At 32.3% G+C, this 10,001-nt stretch overlaps 1 protein-coding gene across 1 annotated transcript in view; it reads left to right on the top strand.

The window, feature by feature from the left end:
* Positions 1-404: 404 nt before the first annotated feature.
* LOC110448682 overlaps positions 405-10,001 on the top strand; it is a gene marked incomplete at its 3' end in the record, with an annotated part of 32,233 nt that continues 22,636 nt past the window's right edge. Inside the window, exon 1 of the mRNA XM_021495065.1 lies at positions 405-467. The remainder of the gene's footprint in view (positions 468-10,001) is intronic.

Genomic DNA, 10,001 nt, shown 5'->3' with positions numbered 1-10,001 from the left:
TTAAGCACGGATATCATGCAAAACTGTTGGGTGACTAAAAGCACATGGCTTTAAACATATATATGCTAATATAGCAAAGTGTAAAAATTTACCGAATAAGCACTTATATAGTACAATCTAAAATGCATACTTAAGTTTTACGTCCCCTGTACAGGTCAACATCCCTAACTGTAACAGTACAATACTATAACTTCAATTGACATCCCTGACTCTTCGTGTCAACATCCCTAACTGTAGCAGTACAATACTATAACTTCAATTGACATCCCTTATTGTATCAGTAAAATAAACAATTTACATCCCTGACTGTACAGGGTGGTTATATCGTTTCATAAGCAAAGCGAATGCGCCGCGGTACAGTTAAGTCTTTCCGGTACAGGCAATTCCGGTACAGGCAAGTACCTGTACAAGCGCGGATGTATGCTGACAGACTTCGGGTTTCGGTTTGGCTGATCAACATCAATAAGGTAAGGATACGATGGAAAGGACGATCGACACATTTCAATGTGTTGCATTAGGGTTAATATTTTCATTAGTAGTTAACTGTTACATCCTACTGAAATAATTACAGTGTTGATATCTGACGGGTTGGCAACTTGGCAGTTGCACCAGAAAATTATTTCACTCATCAAAATGTACTGTATCTGTATCTGTATCTGTATGTTACTGGAAGACCTCAAATTTGAGTATAAATTCCAGGGTAAGGGTACTAGGTTAGTCCGGTCACAGTTAGGGTTGAAAAAACCCATCTAAAAGATGCTTTAGTCATCCTAAATTTCAACCATCGGATAAGTCATATTCAATAACCTCAATTAAAAATCGGAACTTATAATATGACACAGGCATGGTCTGGAGAGAGCGAAGCTCGTACTGTACATTTGTTTCAATAGTATCTCTATATACTCATTGAATCATAACATGACCCATTTTAATACATACAAAATGTACTTGTACTTTTTTTATTTTTTTAATGATATACTTGAATCTGTTGCTGGGTAAAATCTTTCATCCTTGTACTTATGTGTGCTCTGTTTTAGAATGATCCACATTCACACTTCACTAATTTGACGCATCACATGTTAGTTTGAAGTTGACGGGTTTGTATTATACGGTACTACTATATAGCTAGACTATATTGATAGTAATAGTATCCTTATTTGGTTCTTGTTTATCCAAGAATAAAAGTATATACTCTACTCACGGCTGTTCATAATAATATGTATTATTATTTTTATCCAAAAGAAACAAATGCCATTTGAAAAAAATCATAGAGTAAAAATGATAATGTGAGTTGTAAGCAGAATGTTTAAACAAATGGTTTGAGCTGATATGCCAATCCATGAAGGATGTATCTGTTTTTAAATTAAATATGTTTAACATATTAGACACAGCAGGTTAGAGACTGTCACGTCTCCCACCACTATAAGTATAAAAAGAAGATTTTAGATTTTTCTTTTTAATAATGTATTAATCCACATGAAATGATGAAATTTAATGTGTTTACTAATTATATACCTTAGCAATTCCAGGTATCTACAGCAGGAGATTCCTCCTCTTCATCGTCGCTGTTTTTGTAGATACCTAGAGATAGATTGTCATATCAGCTAAAACCATTTGTTTTCAAGTGAAGTTTCTGGATGGACACCATCGTATAACTTTGTGTAATCATACTTTGAGTGATTTTTTTGATTTGTGATTTTGATCATGTTTTCCTCGATGTTTGATTGATACCCTTATTATGTCATTGTCAAATTTGAGGGTCAAAGATTGTGTGTTGTGTTGTGTTCTGTGATGATTGTGTTAACTTGATGGAATTGATGTCAGTTTCATGATGAACTTGTAATTCTTGAGTCAATATTGGTGTTAAATGTGGTTGAATACAATCAAAATCGTTACGGCGTCAACAAGCCATGTTCAAAAAGAACACGCCCACAAACCGAACGGTTGTTTCAGCGTGTCACTCACTGCATCTGGCTTGTCGATTGGTCGATATAACGTTTGAGGTCGGTGTCGCCTTGTTTTCAGAAGCAGTGTACAACATTGTATCTTTTTCGGAGACTTGTTGTTTGCGCGCATTGTCAACTTAAGATTACGCATACACATATATGGAAATGTAAAATTTACATTACATGTACATGTTTCAAACCATTTGTCATGATTTGAATGTAACGTTTGATGTGTACTTATCCACATTTTCGTGAACTGTAATGGTATTTCTGATTACAAGAGGGCAAAATACAGAATATTACACATGCTTGAAAGCAGTCCATACGGGCCGCTGCACTGAAAAGTAATATCATAGAACGGTGCAAGATTTGACAACATTTGCCATCACCAGTTACATCATATGTGGATTAGTTTTGATTTTGATTAGAAATGGTTGCTGACGGTCGTATATTATGCAATCTGTTAACAAAAATAAAAGTGGTGAAAATATAATGTTTCTAATTCTCTTCTTTGCTGATATTCATAAAGCAGAGCAAACTAATGTGTTCACTTCAATGTCTAATCAAAATGTTGTAATGATTTACACAGATTAACGAAAGTACATGTACAAATTGTCAAGCGTTTAAATTTTATATTTATCTAAGTATCAATCAATATATTTTATTTTACAAAACTGTACAGATAATGTTTTGTCTTTTTTAAGTAATTGTTAATTTTGTTGCATTAGATGAAACTAGATTCAATCTATTGTACAAGCAGATCTAGCATTGAAATTCCACAGTTTTTAGTTGCAAAATCTAAAGGTAATATCATAAATTTCAACAGAAACGATCCCAAATGGAAGAATTTAGAAGAACTGAATATAAAGTTGATGTTCTACAGTAAATGCAAATACAAGAGTAGTGATACTGAAAAATCCACAATTTGACCCCTTTGAAACACCTTACGTTTTCCCTTGGAAAGCTGTCGGTGACAATTCTGTTTTATCATGTGTATCTGTTTAACTGGAGCAGATGACCCGTGAACTTTGACCTTGTCAATGATCTGACCTTTTAATATCCAATGAAAACCAAGCGACCTCATCATTGACCCTGCTTCGTACATACTCAGGTATTTCTGTCCTAGTGGGAATGACCGTCGTATGTTATGATCGATTATCAATATTAAGATGGAAAATGTGTATGTTTAGAAAGTTGTTTGTATCAAATTATCTATTTCTTTACTAAATTTAATCGACAGTATATACAGTTTGTCAACTAATCACATTCTTACGCACTCTTCGATGCCATTTGCTTGTGACATTCATGTAAGCTTTTTGATGACCATGCCAATCATTTCTATTTTCGATACAAAAGGAAAGAAATCGCATAATAAACACATCCAGTGTATTGAATATGGTCAATATTTTTTGAAAAATTTGTTGTTTCGAATACATAGTTTTTCTGCTTCGTTACATGTTGCTCTATTATTCGGTTAGGCATATTTACGGGCTCCATGAACCGGAAGAGGTCACCGGAAGTACAAAAGATTCTAGGCTGAAGCTGTATGATTCAGTGATGGAATCAGTTTGGTTGGATCAGATCTATTTACACGCACATGTTACTGGTAAAGAACTCCGCCTTTGGCACCCGAGAGCTTCGCTCTTATAATGTATTTGAATATATTGCACTTGTACATTGGCTATTAAAAAGGTTTTGACTGTTCCTGCTGACATCTTGGGTCAGAGGTCAAGTGGTTAAACTTTTGTAAACAATATATATATATGGCGGTGCTCTCACTCCTGGCGATTGAACGCTGTTGAATCTTGACAGTTTAAGGACGTATTTGCCTTTAACGATGTTTACCATTATGGGGAACAGATGCAAATAACTAACCTACATACAATTCCGTCTAAAGACGACATTCTAAGTCCTTAGCATTCACAATATCATAATTTTACAAGCGTGACCCCTTGGTCTGGTAGGCCAGAATTCGAACTACGGATGGCTTGGCGACGGAATACATCAATGTATACTTTTATTATTTTTCAAAAGCTTACCAATCGATACATGCAGCGTTGTTGAATGACTACAACCGATAAAGCCCAAGAGCGATCAGTTCTACTGCAGATGACAAAACGAGCATATGAGTAGCTGCGATAACTGGCTGAATGCAAACGTCAGTCCTGTGTTCAAGAAGGGAAATTGTCATGCACCAGAGAACTACCGTCCTGTATCCTCGAACACATAGTCTGTCATCATTTGCTAAACCACTTTGACCAGCACGCAATCCTGTCACCTCTCAACCATGGCTTCCGTGCTGGTTGTTCATGTGAAACCCAGCTTGCTGTTACCATGCACAACTTTGTTTCCAACTTTGACAAAGGAACATAGACTGACATCGCCATATTGGAAATCTGATCGATGGATCAGGTCATTTCTCTGCCAAAGGCACATGAAGGTAGTAGGTCACTGTTGCCTCTGGAGTCCCCAAGGGAACAGTCCTAGGCCCTCTATTATTTTTGTGCCACATCAACGACTTGCCTGATGTCGTCAAGTCACAAGTACGTCTATTCGCAGATGACTGCCTGCTATACAGGATCATACGCACCCACCAGGACCACATCAACCTCCAGCGAGCTCAATAACCCTAAATCTTGGGCCAAGCAATGGGGCATGCAATTCAATGCCAGTATGTGTTATATCCATCAAGCAGAAGTCATCTTATTACTACCAACTGAACAACAGTTACACTATCCTCAAAGGAGTTCCGACTAGCCCCTACCTTAGCATCACAATCTCGTCTGATCTCCGATGGGGAACCCACAGCGACAATATCTGTAAAAAAACTAGTTCCACCCTAGGCTTTATAAGGCGGAACCTCTACCTGCACTGCCCAGCCACAACATGGAAATCAGCCTACATCTCGCTCGTCAGATCAACACTGGAATATGGAGCCATCATAAGGGACCCATTCCTCCAGTCGGACATTGACAAGCTGGAGATGTACATGTACCCATAACAAGTTTATAGTGACAAGTGTGGTTGTGTTCATATTTATATACATGTACATACATTGTATATGTACACAGAACAAGTTTATAGTGACAAGTGTGGTTGTGTTCATATTTATATACATGTACATACATTGTATATGTACACAGAACAAGTTTATAGTGACAAGTGTGGTTGTGTTCATATATATACATTTACATACATTGTATATGTACACAGACCAAGTTTTATATAGTGACAATTGTGGTTGTGTTCATATATATACATTTACATACATTGTATATGTACACAGACCAAGTTTTATATAGTGACAATTGTGGTTGTGTTCATATATATACATTTACATACATTGTATATGTACACAGACCAAGTTTTATATAGTGACAATTGTGGTTGTGTTCATATATATACATTTACATACATTGTATATGTACACAGACCAAGTTTTATATAGTGACAATTGTGGTTGTGTTCATATATATACATTTACATACATTGTATATGTACACAGACCAAGTTTTATATAGTGACAATTGTGGTTGTGTTCATATATATACATTTACATACATTGTATATGTACACAGACCAAGTTTTATATAGTGACAATTGTGGTTGTGTTCATATATATACATTTACATACATTGTATATGTACACAGACCAAGTTTTATATAGTGACAAGTGTGGTTGTGTTCATATATATACATGTAAATACATTGTATATGTACACAGAACAAGTTTTATATAGTGACAATTGTGGTTGTGTTCATATATATACATTTACATACATTGTATATGTACACAGACCAAGTTTTATATAGTGACAATTGTGGTTGTGTTCATATATATACATTTACATACATTGTATATGTACACAGACCAAGTTTTATATAGTGACAATTGTGGTTGTGTTCATATATATACATTTACATACATTGTATATGTACACAGACCAAGTTTTATATAGTGACAATTGTGGTTGTGTTCATATATATACATTTACATACATTGTATATGTACACAGACCAAGTTTTATATAGTGACAATTGTGGTTGTGTTCATATATATACATTTACATACATTGTATATGTACACAGACCAAGTTTTATATAGTGACAATTGTGGTTGTGTTCATATATATACATTTACATACATTGTATATGTACACAGACCAAGTTTTATATAGTGACAATTGTGGTTGTGTTCATATATATACATTTACATACATTGTATATGTACACAGACCAAGTTTTATATAGTGACAATTGTGGTTGTGTTCATATATATACATTTACATACATTGTATATGTACACAGACCAAGTTTTATATAGTGACAATTGTGGTTGTGTTCATATATATACATTTACATACATTGTATATGTACACAGACCAAGTTTTATATAGTGACAATTGTGGTTGTGTTCATATATATACATTTACATACATTGTATATGTACACAGACCAAGTTTTATATAGTGACAATTGTGGTTGTGTTCATATATATACATTTACATACATTGTATATGTACACAGACCAAGTTTTATATAGTGACAATTGTGGTTGTGTTCATATATATACATTTACATACATTGTATATGTACACAGACCAAGTTTTATATAGTGACAATTGTGGTTGTGTTCATATATATACATTTACATACATTGTATATGTACACAGACCAAGTTTTATATAGTGACAATTGTGGTTGTGTTCATATATATACATTTACATACATTGTATATGTACACAGACCAAGTTTTATATAGTGACAATTGTGGTTGTGTTCATATATATACATTTACATACATTGTATATGTACACAGACCAAGTTTTATATAGTGACAATTGTGGTTGTGTTCATATATATACATTTACATACATTGTATATGTACACAGACCAAGTTTTATATAGTGACAATTGTGGTTGTGTTCATATATATACATTTACATACATTGTATATGTACACAGACCAAGTTTTATATAGTGACAATTGTGGTTGTGTTCATATATATACATTTACATACATTGTATATGTACACAGACCAAGTTTTATATAGTGACAATTGTGGTTGTGTTCATATATATACATTTACATACATTGTATATGTACACAGACCAAGTTTTATATAGTGACAAGTGTGGTTGTGTTCATATATATACATGTAAATACATTGTATATGTACACAGAACAAGTTTTATATAGTGACAATTGTGGTTGTGTTCATATATATACATTTACATACATTGTATATGTACACAGACCAAGTTTTATATAGTGACAATTGTGGTTGTGTTCATATATATACATTTACATACATTGTATATGTACACAGACCAAGTTTTATATAGTGACAATTGTGGTTGTGTTCATATATATACATTTACATACATTGTATATGTACACAGACCAAGTTTTATATAGTGACAATTGTGGTTGTGTTCATATATATACATTTACATACATTGTATATGTACACAGACCAAGTTTTATATAGTGACAATTGTGGTTGTGTTCATATATATACATTTACATACATTGTATATGTACACAGACCAAGTTTTATATAGTGACAATTGTGGTTGTGTTCATATATATACATTTACATACATTGTATATGTACACAGACCAAGTTTTATATAGTGACAATTGTGGTTGTGTTCATATATATACATTTACATACATTGTATATGTACACAGACCAAGTTTTATATAGTGACAAGTGTGGTTGTGTTCATATATATACATGTAAATACATTGTATATGTACACAGAACAAGTTTTATATAGTGACAATTGTGGTTGTGTTCATATATATACATTTACATACATTGTATATGTACACAGACCAAGTTTTATATAGTGACAATTGTGGTTGTGTTCATATATATACATTTACATACATTGTATATGTACACAGACCAAGTTTTATATAGTGACAATTGTGGTTGTGTTCATATATATACATTTACATACATTGTATATGTACACAGACCAAGTTTTATATAGTGACAATTGTGGTTGTGTTCATATATATACATTTACATACATTGTATATGTACACAGACCAAGTTTTATATAGTGACAATTGTGGTTGTGTTCATATATATACATTTACATACATTGTATATGTACACAGACCAAGTTTTATATAGTGACAATTGTGGTTGTGTTCATATATATACATTTACATACATTGTATATGTACACAGACCAAGTTTTATATAGTGACAATTGTGGTTGTGTTCATATATATACATTTACATACATTGTATATGTACACAGACCAAGTTTTATATAGTGACAAGTGTGGTTGTGTTCATATATATACATGTAAATACATTGTATATGTACACAGAACAAGTTTTATATAGTGACAATTGTGGTTGTGTTCATATATATACATTTACATACATTGTATATGTACACAGACCAAGTTTTATATAGTGACAATTGTGGTTGTGTTCATATATATACATTTACATACATTGTATATGTACACAGACCAAGTTTTATATAGTGACAATTGTGGTTGTGTTCATATATATACATTTACATACATTGTATATGTACACAGACCAAGTTTTATATAGTGACAATTGTGGTTGTGTTCATATATATACATTTACATACATTGTATATGTACACAGACCAAGTTTTATATAGTGACAATTGTGGTTGTGTTCATATATATACATTTACATACATTGTATATGTACACAGACCAAGTTTTATATAGTGACAAGTGTGGTTGTGTTCATATATATACATGTAAATACATTGTATATGTACACAGAACAAGTTTTATATAGTGACAATTGTGGTTGTGTTCATATATATACATGTAAATACATTGTATATGTACACAGACCAAGTTTTATATAGTGACAATTGTGGTTGTGTTCATATATATACATTTACATACATTGTATATGTACACAGACCAAGTTTTATATAGTGACAAGTGTGGTTGTGTTCATATATATACATGTACATACATTGTATATGTACACAGAACAAGTTTTATATAGTGACAATTGTGGTTGTGTTCATATATATACATTTACATACATTGTATATGTACACAGACCAAGTTTTATATAGTGACAATTGTGGTTGTGTTCATATATATACATTTACATACATTGTATATGTACACAGACCAAGTTTTATATAGTGACAATTGTGGTTGTGTTCATATATATACATTTACATACATTGTATATGTACACAGACCAAGTTTTATATAGTGACAATTGTGGTTGTGTTCATATATATACATTTACATACATTGTATATGTACACAGACCAAGTTTTATATAGTGACAAGTGTGGTTGTGTTCATATATATACATGTACATACATTGTATATGTACACAGAACAAGTTTTATATAGTGACAATTGTGGTTGTGTTCATATATATACATTTACATACATTGTATATGTACACAGACCAAGTTTTATATAGTGACAATTGTGGTTGTGTTCATATATATACATTTACATACATTGTATATGTACACAGACCAAGTTTTATATAGTGACAAGTGTGGTTGTGTTCATATATATACATGTACATACATTGTATATGTACACAGAACAAGTTTTATATAGTGACAATTGTGGTTGTGTTCATATATATACATTTACATACATTGTATATGTACACAGACCAAGTTTTATATAGTGACAAGTGTGGTTGTGTTCATATATATACATTTACATACATTGTATATGTACACAGAACAAGTTTTATATAGTGACAAGTGTGGTTGTGTTCATATATATACATTTACATACATTGTATATGTACACAGAACAAGTTTTATATAGTGACAATTGTGGTTGTGTTCATATATATACATGTACATACATTGTACATGTACCCAGAACAAGTTTATAGTGATAAGTGTGGTTGTGTTCATATATATACATTTACATACATTGTATATGTACACAGAACAAGTTTTATATAGTGACAATTGTGGTTGTGTTCATATATATACATGTACATACATTGTACATGTACACATACCAAGTTTATAGTGATAATTGTGGTG

Source organism: Mizuhopecten yessoensis, unplaced genomic scaffold (assembly GCF_002113885.1).
Source record: "Mizuhopecten yessoensis strain PY_sf001 unplaced genomic scaffold, ASM211388v2 scaffold4131, whole genome shotgun sequence".
In the NCBI taxonomy this organism is placed as follows: domain Eukaryota; kingdom Metazoa; phylum Mollusca; class Bivalvia; order Pectinida; family Pectinidae; genus Mizuhopecten; species Mizuhopecten yessoensis.
This window is presented reverse-complemented; position numbering and strand designations above follow the sequence as displayed.